This window comes from Schistocerca piceifrons, chromosome 11 (genome assembly GCF_021461385.2).
Source record: "Schistocerca piceifrons isolate TAMUIC-IGC-003096 chromosome 11, iqSchPice1.1, whole genome shotgun sequence".
Classification (NCBI taxonomy): domain Eukaryota; kingdom Metazoa; phylum Arthropoda; class Insecta; order Orthoptera; family Acrididae; genus Schistocerca; species Schistocerca piceifrons.
In genome coordinates, this window is record NC_060148.1 from 70805910 (window position 1) to 70826892 (window position 20983).

Genomic DNA, 20983 nt, shown 5'->3' on the forward strand with positions numbered 1-20983 from the left:
AACGCTTCCCGCGACAGAACGCCGCGTTCCGAATAAACAACTCCGTCCTCTGCTTGCGCCTACCTCCGCTCAGCCCTGTTCAGTAACGACACGACTGAGATCGTAAGCGCCTGTTTTAATACCGGAGGCCCTGCTTTGCAGTTTAACTGCAAACTGTGCTTTGCACCGTCCACCTCTTTTCTGGACAATACAGGAATTACTTGTAGACGGGATACGATCGTAAAGTTTTGCATGTACTTATGAAAACAGCGCCATTCGTCACGTAAAGACTGGCTATTGCATCTCTCATACTGTGAGAACAGACACTGCCACACACATACTTCTTTCGAGAGCTCCTGGGTGACGCCTGCACACGTTTTGGGACAGTATGTGACCGCCGTGTCGGCTGCTGAGTCCTGACTGCACTGCGCCGGGTTTCTCCTCGCACTTTTCGTGATTATTCACCATCGCTGTTGGTCCGAGTATTCAGCTTTCCCGATACTCGTTAATAGGCGACGATAAACTGCTGTGACTATAATAAACATCAAATAAGGATGTGATTAATAAGTAAGCTGACTCATTCTCATTTAAGTACATAGGATTCCTCCATTATTAATCTTGAGCCACACAGAAAAAAGATGATAGTAATTCTCTTTTGGCCTCATTAGAGAGTAACCGTCCACAGACACAATTTGCATGATTCACGTCTAGCTAGGCGGTAATGATCATTTGGATATTTTTACGCAAAGAAGTAAAAAGAGGAAATCACTTGTACAGGCGGTAGATGGAAAGAAATATTCAATACAAATTTTCAAAATAGGAAAAGATAAAGAGAAATAGCTTTTTGAAACTGTTAAATAAGGAGAAAAATTATGCGGCTGACTTGCCAGTTAACTTGTCGGCTTGCAGTTCGCAAAATTTACACGACAAAAGAAAGACGACGTGAAGATCGAAGCCATTTTTTGATAAACTGTAAGTACAACAATATTTGCTATCATTAGATTTGCATACCTATTCAGAATTTTAAGCGTAAATAAACGAGAGACTGTATCATTCGTGAGCGGTAACGAAAAATTATATTATCGGTACAAGTCAGCGATGTAATAGCGGTCCAACTGCGCTTAAAAGCACGTTACATCACCTACTGTGGCATATATATGCGCTTCTCGTCTTATGGCGAAATCAGTTTGTGTGCGCTGTGGCACCAAGAAAGATATTTCGTAACGAAAACTTACGTGTATTTCATCATCCAATACAAAACTAAGTTATACACATGAAGTATTCATCTAGTTTAAGCCACACCACATTTTCTCCATCTACATGAGTACCACGCAATTCGCTCTTAAGAGCCTGGCAGAGGGTTCATCGAATTACCCTCCGACTAACTCTTTCCCGTTCCACTTCCCAACAGCGCGCGAGAACGGCGGACACTTCAAAACGACCCACGACAACTTGTCTCGCTACCCTGATCATTTCTCTCCGTGCAGGTGAGGATCGGCAGAATATTCTCGCATTCGCGAGACAAACCTCGTGACTGAAATTTCGTGAAGAGATGACACCGCAACGAAATGGCCTTTTACTTATTGCCAGCCCAACTCGCGTATCATATCCGTGACACTTTCTCCCACATTCGACAATAAAACAAAACGAGCTGCCCTTCTTTGGACACACTCGATGTCCTCAGTCAGTCGCACCTGGTCAGCATACATTACTGCACAGCAAACACTCCCAGCGAGGCAGGACAAGCGTAGCGTAGGCTGTCCCTTTAGCAGACATGCAAGAAAAAAATGGTTCAAATGGCTCTGAGCACTATCGGACTTAACATCTATGGTCATCGGTCCCCTAGAACTTAGAACTACTTCAACCTAACTAACCTAAGGACAGCACACAACACCCAGTCATCACGAGGCAGAGAAAATCCCTGACCCCGATGGGAATCGAACCCGGGCGTGGGAAGCGAGAACGCTACCGCACGACCACGAGCTGCGGACAGACCTGTTGCACCTAACTGTTCTGCGAATAAAACACAGTCTTCGGTTCGGCTTCCCCACAACATTTTCTTTGTGTTCTTCCCAATTTAAGTTGTTCGTAATGGTAATTACAGTCGGTTCTCTATTTGGCCTCACTTTTCATTACCTAGGAGCAGTTGCCAATTTTCACCAACAAGTTATCGTCTCCAAATCATTCTGCATTTGGTTTCAATGTTCTGCTGACCTTACCAGACGGTAAATGACAGCATCATTTGTATACTATCTAAAATGGTTGCTCGGATTTTCTCCTAAAGCATTTACGTAGATCAGTAAGAGCAGAGGGCCTTCAACACTTGCTCGGAGCACGAAAGATGCACCTTCTGTTTTACTCCACGACTTTCCTTCAATTACTGCGAACTGCGACCTTTCTGAGAGGAAACCACGAATCCAGTCGCACAACTGAGAAGGTACTCCCTGGGTGCGCAGTTTGATTACCAGTCGCTTGGCCACCGTCAAGAGCCTTCTCGAAATTTATAAATATGGGATCAATTTGAGATCCTCTATCAACAGTGCTCATTACTTCTTGTGAATAAAGAGCTAGTTGTGCTTTACAAGAAAATTTTTCTCAATCCGTGTTATATGTGTGTGTCAATATATCTTTTCCTTGAGGTAACTCATGGTCGAACAAGGTGTAATTTCCAAAATTCTACTGCAAATCAATTCCAGTGATATGGGTCTGTAGTTCATGGCATTACTTCCATTTCCTTTCTTGAATACTGGTGTGACCTGTGCGACTTTCCAGCCTTTAGCTACGGATCTTTCGTCGAGAGAGCGGTTGTATGAGGTCCAAGGGACGTGCCTTGATACTCAACATTTACTTTGCCAAAATAGAATACTGAATAAATGACGGATTAATCACCTTTGAAGTACCACTGCACTTATGTTCCACAACAATTTCTGAAGCGAGCCATCAAACTGGTAACTGTACCTTACAGCGTCACTGAGTACGGCTGTAAATGCACATACAAAGAAAGGCAAATTATCTGAGGGGTCAGCATGAAAATATCACCACAGGTGGCTGTGTTGAACACCAGTGAAGAAAGTTCTGGAGTCCTGTGCGACACGCTTCAGACGTACGTGCGTGCGTGTGTGTGTGCGTGCGTGTGTGACGGGCAGAGTAGTGGGGGAGGGCGAAGACCCGCCGTGGTTCCACATCTGCGTTAGAAAGCAACACAACTTAACTGCAAAACTACACGCGGCCAAAGCCCCACAGCAGAATTAAATTAGCGTACGGTGAGCCTTATGTGCGGCATTCAACGAATTTACAAGTCGAATTCTGTCGACCGTTTTAAGTCAACAAATAGGTCGAAACGATCTGCCCAGCTGCCCCCCCCCCCCCTCCCCTTGTATACCTCCCACCATTACTAAATTGGCGATCCCTCTGTGCCGTATCAGCCGATGCATTCTTCTAGTCAGGTTGTGCCTCGAATTCTTTTCTCGCTAATTTTTTCAGTATTTTACTAGCTACGTCATCTACCCATCAACTCTTCAGCATTCCTCTGCAGCACTGCAATCCGAAACCTACTATTCCCTTACTGTCTAACGCGTTATCGTGCACATTTCACTTCCAGACAAAGCTACGTGCCAGACAAATACCTTCAAGAAAAGACCTGCAAAAACTTGAATTTATATTGGAATTTGAAACCTCTCTCTTCTTCAGAGATACTTTTCTTGGCCACACCAGGTTGCATTTTATATCCTCTCTACCTTGTTCCTCATCAGTTATGAATAAATAGCAAAACCCTTCTACTTTTAGTGTCGTTTCCTAATTAATTTCCACAGCATTGCCTAATTTAATTCGGCTACACTGCATCGCTTGATGATATCTTCCTTCCACGACACTGTCCATTCCGTTTTGTCCTCAAAACATTCATTTTGCTCCACGAACTTTAATTCCTTCGCCACATTTTTCTTTGGTTTCTTTTACTGAGTGTCCAGTGCAAAGACCGAATAACATCGGGGATAAGCTATAATCTTGTCTCAGTGGCTTCTCAAACACTGCGTCCCTTTCATGTCCTTCCCTTCCAAGTCTTGTAACTGCTGTCTGGGTTCTGGTCAAGTGGCGTAGAACCATTCGTTCCCTGTTCTTTACTCCTGCTGCCTTCACAATCTCGAAGAATATTCCAGTCACCATTGCCAAGTGTTCTTAAGTCTAAAAACGTTATAAAAACAGGTTTGTCTTTGCTTAATTTTATCTTCTACGAGGAGTCATAGGGTCACTACTGTCACGTCCCTACAATTGTCTGCAGCACAAACTCATCTTTTCCGAGGTCAACGACTTCCAGTTTTTCCAAGCTTCTGCAGATATTACGTATCAGCATTTTGCCACCATGACTTATTAAACTGATACTATTTTGGTAATATTCACACCTGTCAGCACCTACTTTGTTTGGAATCTGAGTTATTACATTTTAGCACAATGGTATAAAAACGGCGATTACACAGAGAGGCCCCAACGTCTTCTCAGAAAACTGTTTTACTGACAGTGTTAGTCCTAGTTCCGCTTTAACCATCGGAAGAATATCAGAATGGCGGATATCGAAAGATGCGACCATGTGATAGAAAAGCAACTGGAATCAGACAGGAGAGAACGCCACTGCGCATTTTCCGACAACTGTCTCGAACCGCTAATTCGAGAACCCACACAGAATGGGAATTGATTAGACTATAGACACAGGGATTAATGATGACGATTTCAACGTAGGGGCGATGGTTACTGAAGCCAATACATCCTTCACCAAGTCTAGGAGAATATTTACGATGCAAAGAGTAGCTAAGCAGGTGTTAGTATCTTAAGACAATGTGCATCATTTATTTTCGATATGATGGACGTGAAGGAATTATGGGCAAAGTGTAAAATGACCAGATGGATAGAAAGTAATGTGCAGCACAATGTCTACCGTCTTTCAGGTTTTGGGTTACGTAATTACTGTAATTACGTAAAAACTAATTACTGAAGCCGGCCGGAGTGGCCGAGGGGCTCTAGGCGCTACAGTCTGGAACCGCGCGACCGCTACGATCGCAAGTTCGAATCCTGCCCCGGGCATGGATGTGTGTGATGTCCTTAAGTTAGTTAGGTTTAAGTAGTTCTAAGTTCTAGGGGCCTGATGACCTCAGAAGTTAAGTCCCATAGTGCTCAGAGCCATTTGAACCATTTTTGTAATTACTGAAAAAATGTGAAGTCACTAAAGCAAAGTCAACAGTTAGCAAGCTACTAAAGCGACCGCAAGATTTAATTGAAACAAAAATAGCTCTTTTAAGCAATGACACAGCTATATTTGAATTTCACTATCGTTTATGACGAACACGCTTCGTCGATAAACTTTGATTCTGACACGACATTCTTCATCTAGCAGTACAAAATGAGTCCTGAGCTGGAGAGCGATCCAAAAATAAAAAGAACAGCTACTTCCGGCCACTTTACGGTGTGTGGCGGAGGGTACTCGGGGCACGAAGGCCATTCTGCGCTCCGTCGCCGCGTCAGCCTTGCTGCCCCACACTCCTCTCCCCCACAGCAACAGGTACTTTTTTTCCGCGGGTGTGGCCGCACTGCGCCAGCTGCCCGGGGAAGTCCCAGCCTCTGTGGAGCCGGGGTTGGCCGCGGCGGGCGGCCGCTCCCCGGTGGCAGACCGCTCTCTCTCTCTCTCTCTCTCTCTCTCTCTCTCTCAGTGGCTGTGTGTCTCCTCAGTGTTTCAGCCTCGCAGCCGGAGTATTTGCTTCTGCGCCTATCAGCAAAGCGTCAACCACACCCGCGTATTCTGGCTGTCCAGACGTTTACGCCCCACATGAGGATGCTAACGTGGAAGCTTCACTCTTGCCAGCTAAGGTATCCGCCCACGCCTTACGGCAGAAATTTCAACATGTCTAGACACGCAAGCTTCATCCATCGTGCTTTACAAAACTAAAGTGTCAGCAAGTTTTACAATACTATAAGCAACCCGGCAGTGGCAACGATTCACTTTAGGTTATCTCCTTTATACAGAACATGTGTAAGCGTAACATCTGACACAGTAATGAAAAACTTACGAAATCGCCATTTATTCTGATTTTTTTCCGATATACAAGTTGTTAGGGCTTGACAAACATATGCCTATACATAACGGTAGGTTCGTGTGGATGGGAAACAGTTTTACATTTATTGGGTACTGTATTAGAATTTCGCGATTCCGGACTGACCGCCGCTGTTTGCGAAACACGAAAATTTGGGCCGGATCTGAACTCTAACCCGAATGCCGCACAAACTTCCACAGCTCACGTCAATCCGGGTTCGTAGAATGCGAAACCATTTGGTAATGTTTACCACAGCTGCAATCGTGAGAAGAGTGTGTCTGCATCTCTCAAGGGCACTGAAGTGTGATCCGGAGATGAAATTAACACGTACATTGCAAACATGGAGTTGAATTTATTTCAGAACTACGTATCACTGTATTTCGATTTAGAATCTCGTTGGGTACACGGGAATATACAATTGGAATTATCGTACATTGACGGAGACTAATCGGTTACGATTTCCCACAATACTGTTGTCACAGCGTACACATGAGACTGGATCTATGGCATGGCCCACTTTAAAAGTATGCTCTCTTCTTCATCAGCGGTAGGATTAGCTTTCGTTTTGTTTTGCAAAGACGCAGTTGTATTTCTTGCACGGAAGGACGTTTCTAAGGGAACCTGTAGTTTTCTTTCATTTCTATTCCGAGCTCATCAGCGAACTGCAATAGCGAGTGACGTCGGCACGTGAGTTTCCTGCAGCACATTCCTGTCTTCTGTTATCACGAGATCTCAAAACGACGTCGTCCTTATGTGTAAAACGAAGCCGGTATCGGTGATTTCGAAATTTGTCTGTGCCCGTACCTCTTCAAACTGATGTCCGCATGTATCTACCAAAACCAGGTATCACGTTTTTGTGAATAAAGCTAACGCACTCTAGAGAACAAGACGGGCTGCATGCCGTGCAGGCAAATATGGCCGCCGATATGCGGCAGTCTGTGTCGGCAGCCTTTAGTGCGCACCGCGAATACGGCACGACGCTGCTTTCAGCTGTAGGGACAATCTGTGTGCGCCTCACGCCGCCCTGCACGGCGTGTGGAGCAGCCACCAACGACGCTCTTAAAGCCCAACTCCAGAAAATAAGCTGCTTATGTATGAGCAGTAATGAAGACGAGATGAGATTATAACATTTTCAACATTTCGCGGCCCTGTCAGCAGCTGTATAAATATTAATTTGAAAATAACAACAGCCCCAGTTGCAATGTTTACCTAGATTTACCTAGGTTTCAGTTGGGACAACCCAACCATCTTCAGAATAAAAGGAACTACGATTTGTCCATACTGGTCAACGTCAGAAACTAAAAACTATAATACAGAAATACGTCGCCACATTGTAATAACTTACCCGGGAAACAGCCACGGCCCCACTCCGCGACCGCAGTACGGCAGCAACGGACGTTGTACTGGTACTGTCCACAGCCTCGAGAGCGCATGCGCGACACACTGTTGACACTCGTACCAACGTGTACTCCTGAACTTAAAATTTTATGAACTACCAGGTGCGGCTAACGAAATTGACGTACACGTTGTCCAGTAAGGAGCACAGACAAAGCGACTGTCTGAACATTTGTAATAATTTGTTGGACGTCAAAAGTGAAGGGACCAATGCGTTTACTATTTTAAGCCAACCTAGCATATTTGAGCTAAACATCGAACTTGACCGCATGGGGATAACTACGGGTTTGAAATACCGGATAATCCCAGCTATTCGGCAAAACGGGAGTGCTAAAACATGTTGATTACTCCCTACGATTATGGCGGATGGAATAACGGTTGAACACCTTCAAAAAAGTTTTTGCTTCGCAGCTGCAGCTGGTCGTTAAGAAGGTTATTTTTTGTCATGTAGTACGTGAACTTCGCAATGCAAGAGCTTAGTATTATTCGGAGGGTTGGGTGCGTGAGCCGTTTGCACCACGTGTTCAAGCGAATGTCGACCCACGCTTGTCATCTGCAACTTAAGTAGGGATAGGCTCCTTGTATCTCTTTAGTAAGGCTCTTCCTGTTTGGCCGATGTAAAATTTCGGACAATTGCCACATGCAACCTTGTAAACTCCGGATAATGACAATATAGGCTTTTTCAAAGTGTGAATCAGGTTCTTCTGCAGCCTACTATTAGTAGGCAAAATTGTCTTGAACCCCTGGTTCTTTAGAAGACGCCCTATTTAATATGAAACTTTACCTATGAAGGGACTGACTTCCAGCACGATAACCTAACGTGGAACTTTTACTTTTATTACTATTTACTTTCCTGTCAGAGCCGTCTCTTCATTTCAAGCTCGTAACCATTATTTCGGGCTGTTGTTTCCAGGGTTGCCAGTTCGTGTTCCAAGGCTTCTGCGGATGGGCGAATGGATATCGCTCTATGTATACTAGAATGAAAAAGTGCCATTTTATGCGCCAGCGGGTGTGCAGAATCGGCAGATATGCCAGTTTTCAACCTATGCTTCCTGGAGATGATGTATTCAATGTGATCATCTACTATAGATAACGTAAGATATAAGTAGTTCAACGTCCTACTGGGTGACTCGTTTTCAAGACTAAAAATAATTTTCTCGTGGAGATCGTTAAACAGTACAAGTATCTGATCTAGGTCTTCTTGGGATTAGTCAATCACCAAGAGAATATCAACCACGTATCTCGGCATACAACTTTATTTTCTCCGCCATCTCTATATTATTAACAAAAAATTGAGATTCTATCGTATCCATGAATATATCGGAAAGAATCCCTGCTAGAGGGCTACCCAGTGCTAACCAGTACGGTTGTGAGTATATTTTGTCTTTAAAAGAAAAGTAATTGTATTTCAAAACAAGGCGCGGGAGATTCATGAGCACATCAATTTCAGTATCTGACAATTTCTTATGGAAGTGTAAGTCCGATCTACAGGTACGTTGGTGCGGAGGCTGGAAACCTCAAAGGGGGCCAGCTCGGATGTGGCGTGGCAGATTACGTTATTCAGTTCATTTACCATTCGACAGAGTTTCTGAAAGTAATTTTTCTGGAGAGCGATGTTGTCCGTAATTTTGTAATGTAAACAGATAGCCAGCTTGTGGTACGTACTATTTGTACTGTCCACGATCGGACGTATCGCATGGAAGTTTTTGTGAACGTTGAATTGTCTCGTTAGTATGGGAGGCTTCGGGTTCATATTCAGGAGTCATTTCTTTAGAAACACTCCTATTAATTTATTAGTGTTCTGCAAACCTGTTCTTTTTCTCTTTCTGTAACGCTTGAGTAGGATCTGATTCGATGGGAGTAATGCCATTTTGATCGAAAATGCCTGTTTTTTCTACGTATTCCGCTTTGGAAGCTATAATTAACGAGTTCCCGTTATCGGCTTTCGTAATTAGAGCGCCATTATTCTCCAGTTTACGATTAATACTTTTCACCGGTCTATAACGTAATGCTTTGATTGAGCGACAGATCATTCATTTTCTAAGATTTTACAAGATTAGCCAAACCGCGTTTGAACATTCTTTGGCGTTTTGGTACACTCCAAACCTAATTTAAGGCCTGCTATGAAATTGTCTACCACGTGTGGTTCTTTAATCGCAGGTGCGATATTGAATTTCAGCGCTTTGGACAGTAACTGGGTCTCAGCTGTTTAAAACATTATAGAAGTTTTATTAATAACACGTTCACAGAACGTGGGTGTGAAACCTGTATTATTGGAACATCCTTGTTGGTTACCTCTGATAACACCCTTGGACAAATTTGACAGTTTTTTTGCATGCCTTGAAGCGTGTTTCTTCTTTCTGTTTGGCAATGACATCAGTGGCCTGTGCCCAAAAATCATCTATTTGATAATTGGAAGACTTCGAATAGTGCATCAATATTTCAAGATACAACAAATAAGCTTTCTGGTTTAATTAATCTTTCTTTGTATGCAATTCCACAACCACAATTCTGTTATTGAGGATCTGAGCTATGAATTTCTTTTTCAAAGTAGGCGATTTGTAATATGATTTTCCTACATAATTGTAAGTACTAGCATGGCCATTTCATTTATTAACAAGTGTAAACAGAATAACGTGACCCCCAAGTTTGTTAGCGGATATACCATGCCGCAAAAAACAATCTTTGTTTCCGTTGAACGGACAGCACGGCTCTCATCAGAGACCCATCTGAGAAGAAATTCGCATGTTCTAGGTCAAAATTCGAGTACATTTTTGTTTTGTATAATATCTTCACATCCCCCCCCCTTGGCGGCCCCTCCCCCCCGCTCCACAGAGACAAAACGCGACGTTGTTAAGGCGGTAATGAATGGAAGAATTTCGAAACACTGGCTACTTCTAACAGGGAAGAGAGGTGGTGAGCCCCACACAGCCACACAGCGTATCCCAGACCCAACTGTGTTCACGGTCGGTGCTGCAGTGTCCGCAGTCCGTGGTTAGCGTCCCAGGTTCGATTCCCGGCCGAGTCGCTAATTACCTTCTCTCGGTGTTTGCGCCGCCCCCGTAACTTCGGGTCATCTCCACCGCCGAGCAGATCGGCCAAGTTGAAGGAAACGTTCTTCTGCCTGAAAACTTCCTGTGGCGTCACATTTTTTAGGCGTACACATTTTTTACGCACCAATGTTTTCCGGCTCAGCGTGAAACATCGCTTTCAAACGATATGAAGCGCACAAAATGCACCGTCATGAATGTAACTGTATACCCTCATGTACATAACCGTAATACGTTACAGTGCTCCTTTCCAACACACTTGTGTATCAATCAAATCTAAACCTAAAGCACCACAAAATTAATATCGTGATGGGGCATGCAGTAAAACTAAGAAACCACCAACAGATCCAAACCTGAGACGACTTTGCGGAATGTGGTGGTGGGTACTTTGTTCACCGAAGCCGTTCTTCGCTGCGCCGTGACGTCAGTGTTGCTGCTGCCGCCGTCGCCTCCCTCCTCCCCCCCCCCCCCCCCGTGTGCTCACAGCAGCCGGTTTCCACCAGCCTCGCCGCCTGACGTCACCCGCTGACCCTGGACTGGCGACCCGCAGTTGTCTGCACTGCGCGGACGCCCGCTTCCTGCCCACAAGCCGCTGTTCCGCAGCGCCAGCGCGTCTCCTCGAAGCTTCCAGGCTTGCAGCGAAATGACGACGACGAGAAAAATCGAGAAACTGTGGCCAATAAAGACGCCTTACCGAGGATCACCCCGCCCACGCGCCATTCGTGGGCGGAAGAGGAACCTAAATTTTCCCTGTCTGTTCCGTTGTGCTGCGCCGAGTACGCTGGCCGGAACTTATTCTGTGGCGGCTGTTTTTTGCAGTAACCCTTATATATTTGCGCTGGTCACTTTCAACAGTTCCCAGTAAGTGGCTGTTGTCTGCGCTCTGATTCGTTGATGCAGAAGAGACTGACCGGTCGCCGTATTCGGTTTTATACTACCGGAGCACTGGTGCCACATTTAGTGGCTTTGTATTGAACCAAGAGCAAGGAAAAAAATCCCTCGAAATCTCGTCGTTACAGGTACGAATTCTTACAGTATAACCGCGCAGAATATCGCTGTATGACGTCATCCCCGCAAGCTGTACTTACTTTAGGTTCAAATACCAAGTTTAATTTCTGACGCTTCAAACTAAGCACAGTAAGAAACTAACTACAGTAAGGTCCGCACTGTGGATCACCACACAAAAACTGTCAAGAGTTGACGCCATCGTTGTTTTGTTTAGTCCTGTCTCAAATATTTCTGTCGAGAAAACTCACGCTAATAAATATTTTCGTGAGTTTATAAAAAACTGCACCGTTCATCATGTAATGAAGATATTTTTAAAGCACCTACATGAAAGAGGCTACAAAGATGGTAGTAATTCTCTTTTAGCCAATTTAGAGACTAACCGTCCATAGATATAATTTTCATGTCTTACGTCCACTAGGTGGTAACGATTATTTGCATATTTTTTTTTGTAAATAAGTAAAAAAGAGGAAATAATTTGTACACGCGGTAAGTATAAAGAAATACGCAATACTAATTTCTGTAAGAGAAAAAGAAAGAGAAACAGCTGTTTGAAACTGACAGATAAGGGGACTGAAATCCCTGATTTGCCAGTCGTCTTGTTTCCTTGGAGTTGGCAAAATTTACACGACAGAAGAAAGAAGGCATGAAGGTCGGGGGGCATATTTTGATAAACAGTAAGGAGAACGATATTTGTTATCAACAGATCTGCCCAAGTATTACGCATTTTAATCGTCAATAAACGAGAGACGGAATTATTCGTGAGTGGTAACGAAAATTCATTGTATCAGCTGTGCAACTCAGAGACAAGCAAAGGTCCTGCAGTGCTTTATAGAGGACGTTACTTCACCTACTGTGGCATTTCGTAACTTGTAATCGCAATTGTATGTACGGAAAGGAACAGCGCTTCAATGATACTATAAATGAACTAAGGGTAGGTAGGGCGTGAATTACAAGTTAATGAACAGCAACACTGATAGCTCACCATACACTAGGTATTTACGCGTTAGAAAGCACTTGTGTATAAATTTTTCAGCATTATTCTGAAAGAAGAATAAAGCCATTGATGCAGTGGTTTTCCGTACTTGGCTCTCCACATAACGAACTTCTACATCCAATTTTAGAATTCAAACACTTACACTCGACGTATTAACGATACCTGCGTCTTTGTATACGTCAGTTACATGCGGAACTGCATCGGTTACATGTACGTACATAATTAAATTGTGTACCACAGAGGAGTAATATGGGTTCAATAGAAGTAGGCATATACTCAACATTTACGTACATTATCTTTCGCTGCTTGCGGAAAGATTCCCGACAGTGCGGTACACAGTGTATGTACTGGGATTGAAGTCAGCACGTGAAGTGTAACCAAGCGTGTTCAGAAAGTACCAGATTCTGTGAATTAAAATTAGGTGCAGCAGTGATTAATTGTAAGGGCACAGAAGTACTTTGATGGTTAACATTTCACACGTGTTCTTGGAGGCACATTACGTGCACAGATATTATGTACGTTATTGAAATAATTCTTAAATGCAATGTTGTCAACCAGACTGACTAAGAATTTAAAGAATTCTTGGCCTTGTGTAAAACGAGCAAGGGGATCGAGATCACGAGTTGAGCTGCTCAGCACCGTACTGGTGCAGAAACTAAAGACGACAGATAAAAGGCGAGACAGAGAGCTACCATCAACGAGTCACTCGTTTTCAGAATTCGAATTTTTCCGAAGTATTAAGTGTACGAATATGATTGCGTGCCATTACGAATTCAGCGTCTTGCCAAAATGCCGACAAGGCAAGACTTTTCATGTGTTGGAACATGCGAGGTATTTGACCAAATGTGGCAGCTGCAAAAAACAGTGTAAGGGGGTGGGGGGATTGAACGAGATTTTTGTACGCAGTCCACACAAGTCAACAGCACGCAGAAGCCACGAACTCTTAACACCGCAGCAAAGTGTGTGGAAGACAGTGCGTCGGCGGTTACACTCCAAACCGTACCGTCTGGATCCCTTACAACAATTAAAAGCGGACTGTTACGGCCGGCGCCTTCAGATTTGCGCCACATTGCAGGGGTCAACTGAGGATGGACATTTCGCCCCCACGCTGATATTCAGCGACAAAGCAATTAACACTTTTCTGAAAAAGTTTATCTCCGCAATGTGAGAGTGTGCCGTACTGAAAAACCTCAGGTGATTTCGGCGCATGGAGGAGATTCGCCGAGGGTTAATGTATCCTGTGCAGTGTGACAGGCGAAGCTGAATGGGCCGTTTTAATACTGTGAGACAACTGTGGCGGGTACATCTTACCTCGATATGTTGCAGTTGTGGTTGTTTCGACTACTCATTCCTTCAGGGCCCATCGATGTTTGTTGCTACCTAAACGACGAAATTTCGCATCGCTGGATTGGCCGTAGGCGGTTAACGCAAGTGCTGATCAGCTTGCAAGAGCACTTAATGGATGTTTGAAAATCTGAAACTGGTCACGGGTTTGTGTAATTAAACTGTGTGTGTGTGTCGTAATTGCGGTTGTCTCCTATATTTAAGTCATAATGTTTGTAATTCTACTAGTCCTGTTTCTCTTAATGTTTATTTCCGAAAATCTAGCGATTAAAATAGGGTTTCATTGCACTGTGGCTGACTCAAATGAACTTGAAATATTAGCAGAAGGCCACTCCATCACTGACTACACAAAATAGAGGCCATAATGGATGTTACTGGGAACTCGCGTCACAGGTATGTATGCACGATGATCTTCAGAGCCATTTTGTTTCTGTTTAGACCACTCGGCCAATGGGCTTGCGAAAATTTGAAAGGGCGCGAAACACAGGAACGTAACAGTGAGACGCAGTACGAAAAACAAAGAAAAAAAACCGTGGACGGGAGAGCGCGCGGTCTGCACTCGTCCGGAGAGTGTTGGCTGCCGCGGGGCGCCGTGCTCACGTGTCGGCTGGCCGGCCGGTTGCACAGGTGTGGACCTGCCTCCACACCAGGGACAAGCGGTGCCCAGCACTGAACCTGCCGATTCCAACTGTGCGTCACCAAAACGGACATACGACACTCTTCGAAAGCTAACATGCGTGAAATACGTGCCACACAAAAATTGTTACTGTAACATTTCATTTCTTTGGCTCCGCTGAGTGACAACCATACTGTAACCTGACAACCTGCACCAGAACTCTGGCCAAGCAACAGATCACTTCTCCACAACACACTTTACAGAAAATAATATAACAGCCACGCGTTCTGTTGTATCCGTGAGTGTGTGTGACGTCACGCAGCACTACATTACGACTAATGACCTCAGCAGTTGAGTCCCATAGTGCTCAGAGCCATCAGAGCACTACATTACGCCACGGGTCAATGTCGACGGCCGCTATCAGCAGCTGCGAGCTGCTCCAGTTTAGGCAGCCGCCTGTACTGGAAATACGGGTACTTGCAGAGCCTTGATGCTTTGAGAAAAGTGAAACACACGACGGAAGTCTGAGAAAACTGCAGATTTTTTAAACTGATTAACTACTAAATGGTTTATGACCACATGGGCCACCAAGGCGACAGCGAAATTTTCACGAACCTTTTTTTTTCTCCGTCTGAGACATTCAAGTACCGGGTGCTTGTACGTAAAATGCAGCTACTGACCCAAGTCCACTGTGGTCTGTGAGTATGGTAAGGCAGCGAAATACTGTAGACATGCTAAAGCGTTAACGCGAAACCAGTTGGCGCCGGAGGAGATCAATTCCAATACCAGGTGCGAATCTGTCACTGTGCAACACCTCGCGGAAGTCTCCGGTGCTCATACTGAAGAAGTTCTGCAAGTGGCGGTTAATAATATCGACATTCTGCCTTTCTCACTTGTTTGTCCCTTCCTGTCCACACTCCGTTCCCAATGCATTAGATATGGGAACATTTCTTTCCAGTGTAAATCGGTTCCGCAAGGGCGCATTAGCATACCAAGTTTCGCTGCCATACAGCAGTCACAGCCCACGATGGAGCTCTGCGAGTGGCTCAACTTCAGACTACAAGCACACAGTGGTACAGCGAATGACGGACATTTGCCACGCTGGACATTTGCCACACTTGACTAGCGATCCCTCAGGTTAGGGACGCCCTTCCTCGTACTACTTCTGTCCGCTTTCGAACCGCCGTCTTCACATCTTACTACAACCAGTACATAAGGGACCTCCTTCATCGACGTCTTGGGGAAATACAGAGTTTCTTCTCCGAAATCGAAACATTTATAACTTTTGGGAAACGAAAGCAATACCGACGATTAAGTCAGATAGTGAGATAGAAACCGTCCATCGCCAAGGGAACAACAAGGACGGAAAGATGTAAAAGAGTGCGAATGTACGCTAATCATTTCTTTTTGATCGCTGCATTTGTGCCTACTTTAATTACTAAAACTGCATGCCCAAAAGACAGTAAGGAAAGAAGAAATAGGTATGTGAACGTTTGAAAAGAAGAACGACATACTCCATATTAATTTACTCTCTAAAATCCGATATCTCTTGCGGCGAAACATTAGTTAATAAAGTGTAGCGGGACAATGTTCAAAACATGACTGAAAATACGCTACTAAATAGAGATAAGAACTTCTATGATTGACATGTCATCTAAAGTCTACGTACATTTTTAAAATGTTAGAGATAAGGAACTGTAGTAATACAGAATGCTATGCTTGTAACGTACGTTGTTCTGCATTGTTTACCTCTGGTATTTACAGAGTCACAGAGAAAACATCCTAGGTTTTCGAGGGAAAAACCGTAATTGTAATGATCTACACTAGAACAGAAACAAGAAGTACAACGTAAGGAAAAATAATGTAATGCCTTTTCCAACTCACAAGTGACACTGAAGCAGATAGTTCCTGTCAGTGTGGGCAAAGGTTATATTCGACAACCCGAATAAATTAATAAGTGGCTCCTTTTGCCAACCCCCGGTATCAGACGAAACAGTTGCTGAACAGTTGAAAGAAAACTTGAGTCATCACAAATAGGTACCCTACTCATACAGTTATAGTTGGCAATCACTTCAATCTACCTTCCGTATGTTGAGAAAAATACATTTTCACACCCTATTGTAGATAGAAAACAACTTGCGTAATTGTTCTTCATGCTTTTTTAAAAATTATTTTTAACAATTAGTCCACGAGGCCGTTCAAATTGTAAATGGTTACGAAAACACACTTGACCTCTTCGCCACAAATAATCACGAGCATCACGACGGATAGAGGGATAGTGAACACACAGTCATAGCGAGGATCAATTCCGTAAAAAAAATTCACCAAAACTAAAGGCGAAATATATCTATTTATAAAAGCTGCTAAAAATTCGGTAGACTTCTTTCTAAGAGACGCTCCCCAATCCTTGCAAACTATGTAAGTTAAGACCATATGAGGCTTAAAGTTCAAAGAAATGTTATCAACAGCACTCGAGAGATTCGTACCAAATAAATTAGTAAGAGACGGAACTGATACCCCATAAATGTGGCGGAAACTCGAAAGAGATTCTGGTCCTGTGTTAAGTAAACCAGCGGAAAGGCTCAGTAAGTAGCTTTACTACGAGGCGGGTGGGGAGGGGGGGGGGGGGGGGGGGGGGAGACAAGGGACCCAACCCTTCGGAGCAGCTAAAACCGTGGCGAATGTCCGCACACCGGTACAGCACGGTTCCTCCCGCACGCAGGCTACCCTCAGCCACGTGTCAGGGCGACACCTCGCCACCGTCTCCACGTTGAGTCACGTTTACTGCCGGCCCAAGTATCATGTGAGACACCACAGTGTGAAATTTTATGCAGCTATCACATTTTGCTGGTGGACAGAACACCTAATGAATTGAAAGCACCCGGAAACATTGTACGCACTCGTCAGTCACGAGTGATCTGGCTACCTTATTATGGGCAGTCGATGTGTGACTCAAAACGGGGATTCCACACATTCGCGATTAAATGGCGGCCTTTTTATTAAACTGTTTTGACTGCAGCTACTGTTCATCCGTCAACGTCAGTTTCCGACAATTCAGCACAACTAATCTCGCTACACGGGGCACGTTTTGAACAGGTCTTTAATACGGTGTGCATGAATTGCGTTGTATATTTTGTGATAGGTGAGTATAAATACGAAAACCACCACACATAGTTCCACGTCACGAAAGTGAAGGGCATTTAGAGCACCGATTCCGGGTTACTTATCACACATAAAATTCGCGCAACTTTTATCAAGTGATCCTGTCCCTCACGTGTGACGACAGTCACTTTTCCGTGACGTCACGCGTTCTTTGCTGGCAGTTGATGAGGGGAGCACACTGAACAGTCGTTGTGTTGATCTACCTGTTTGCCAAGGAAATTGTCAATTTTATGGTTTAGGTATTCAAATTTGCATTTTACGACGATGTGCAGTCTGACACATGGCATTTTTGAACTCTTCAAGACAGGCCGTCTTCAGTACTTTCTCATGCCGAAGTGTCTGTAAATGCGACGTCAGTGGCCACCGACAATTCCGAAACTGTGACTTACCATCAATAACGGGTAAGACTTCTGTAACAGTATCTGGCTAAACGAAATAACGTTTACTGTAGGTTTCTGTCAAACAATTGGCAAATGCCCCCACACATGTTATAATTTTGACGTGATTCAGCCCTCTGACGGAACAACAAATCTACCTCGATTCTCACAATTGTTGCACTGGAAATGGCACAAATTAAATCTAGATTCTGCCGCCGTTACAGGCTGCACATAGAAATCTACACTGCACTTTAATCGTGTAATTTGAACATGAAATGAAGAAGCTGGTAAGTGACGGCGTCAGAATCACCGACATTCATTCCTCCCTCACATAATACACGACTGAAGCGCAGGCCGCACACAACACGGCGCCTCTCTCAGATGGCTGACGCGTTGCTTTGTCGACACACCGGGCTCTCTCATCAGACAAATAGTAACACGAGAACAGCCCAACAAAGCGATGCAGCGTTGCAGAGCGCTAAAAAATTTCATCAGCAAATCACAAACGAGGAGACGTGACAGAGCGATAAAAATACGAAATGTTTATTTCGTGAAGTACAAACATTACGATAAATTCTCAAGAATTCGCCAACTACTACGCAGATGGTCGCCTGTTTGTAATGAGGGTGTTGGGGAAAGCTACAGATTGCTCGTTGACCATAACCTTAATTCCAGAACATTGTGAAAATACGCAAATGAAGGCGAGTGCTGCGTCTCATCGCCACAAGCGTGTCGGCGTCACGCCACGAGTTGTGATTCGCGAACGGACTTCAGGATCCGCAACGCCCACGCACGAAACAGCTTCCGACGTCTCATTACTTTGCAGACGAGTTTACGCGTGTAACATCTGATGTTAAGCATGTAAGCGAGATAAAGTTTAGAAACGGTTTGAAATTGTTCTTAATGTGTGTTCGAAAGCAAGTGCTCATTCTGAAATACTGGGTAAACATAGTCTGCTTAATTTGCGCTGCTTTTTAAAGAAAAGCCCGTTTATCGCGCGTCTAAATTTTTGACACGTCATGTCTACTGATGTGTGAGCCGTACGACGATGTAATTTTTGCAGATACCCTACAGGGTGTGGGGATACTGTCTGCAAACTGCGTCGCGAATAGGTAGGTACTGACAAACTACAACGATACGTCTGATGTCTAAGTTGACTCCATGAACAGCGACAACGTGGCCGGAGTAGGGGGGTAGCGGAAAAATCTCTCCAGTTCTCGTAGTCTTGCGTGCAGTTTCTTGGAAGTCGGTAACTGCCCTCATTCTGAAATACTGTCTGACTAACGTCCGCGTATTTCAGCGCCCTTAGTCACGTTACCTCGCGACGCGCAATGTTTCCAACTTCGGTACTTCTCTTACTGTGTGACAACCGCAATTTAAGATTATACCACTGAATGAGTACATCTTGACAACATTTCAGATGTCTGAATTCCGCCACATTACGCGAAACATTAAAAAATAAATTTCTCCCACGCCTGCAAGCCGCTACACGCCTTGTCGCACTAAAACTCGCTTACTGCAAAGTTCTGCGTTTGATGGTTTTCGTAAACTTGCGTCCTACGAACATAATCAAGAACGCGAGGTTTTCATTTTAAATGCCTGTTCTACGTGAATTCCGTGGAAATCTACACTGGCACATCGAAACACTAGCCGACTGAATGTGGCGTTATTTTCCATTCGTTCCACGTTATTCTCGCTCAAGTTTTCATAGACTGGAGCAAGGCCGTAAGTAACGACCAATAAACCACTGAACACTCAAGACGGTAATTTAACACACTGTTAGCCACCCCCTTTGTTCGTAGCGGTCGTAATTTTTCAAAGTAAGACAAAGTATTAGACAAGAGCAGTAAGTGAGTTACGCGACAAAAACCACACAAAAGCGTGCAGAACATCCGCCGCTCCCATAAATTCCTGCCTTACCTTTCTGAGGTATTCCCGTGGAGACACAAGATACACGAGCTCTGTCTGGGCAGGCAGGACAACGTGGCACGCCGCTTCCCTCCAGGCTGCTGCGTCACAACTGGGCCGCACAGACAGCCGGCTGCCCCACCCAGCGCTGACGTCACGGGGCGGCGTTGCCAGCTCGCGCGGCAGGCGAGGGAACGGCTGCAGCAGGGCGTCTACGTCTGTGTCGGCACTGCCGGACCGCCTGCGTCCCATCCACGCCACAGTCAGTTATCTCGAACCGCGCTATACAGCTGGCAACACACACACCCTTCGCCTGGCGCCCCAAAAAACCCGATTTCGTCAACCGATTTCCCAGTACCGCTTTTGGTGAACGCAAAGATGGAACAAAGACGCTGCATTTTGGTCACGGGATGAGGAGAGGTGTGAACACAACATCTTCCGTCTTCGTGCTGAGTGCCAGTGACTTACGCGCGAGCTTCGCGATTCGTATCGATCATTTGCTACTCCAGAAATGACGGACGAGTGTGACAAGTTGTCGTTAAAGAACGTTACAGGGATATCAATGCTGAGGTCATCGGTGCCTGGGCTCACGTACTACTTGCTCTAACTTAAAATAAGTTACACTGAGCACGACACACATTTACCCTCAACGTGTGGACCAACTGAAATCTTTCTGTGATTTCGTTGATACTGGATACGGGAAAGTTCTTGGTAGTATTAAAACTAGATGGTTGTCATTGTTGCCAGGAGTTACAAAAGTTATTGACATGTATGAACCTTTGAAATCTTGTTTTCTATCTCAGAATACATGTCCCACGTTGCTAAAACAAATTTTCGAGAACCGACGGTCACTTCTTTGGCTTCATTTCACACAATGCCCATTGAAAATGTTTTTTTTAAATTCAATCCAAAAGTTGGAAATAACCACAGTTTCAGCTTGCTTCAAGAAATAATCAATACCATTTTAATTAACTTGGAAAAGAAGGTACTTTCACTCAGTCAAAATACGAGCCTTTTACCAATTCTAAGACACTTTTGTGACTTGTTTGGAAAAGTAGAGTTCTCCACCT

General features: G+C 44.5%; 1 protein-coding gene across 3 annotated transcripts in view; it reads right to left on the minus strand.

The window, feature by feature from the left end:
* LOC124719980 (ankyrin-1-like) overlaps positions 1 to 20983 on the minus strand; it is a 301612-nt gene that overhangs the window by 40244 nt on the left and 240385 nt on the right. The window contains exon 2 of one of the 3 annotated variants that reach the window (XM_047245204.1): positions 19926 to 20154. The exons of the other annotated variants lie outside the window; for them this stretch is intronic. The gene's annotated coding sequence lies outside the window, so the exon portion shown is untranslated. The remainder of the gene's footprint in view (positions 1 to 19925; positions 20155 to 20983) is intronic. 3 annotated transcript variants of the gene reach the window in all.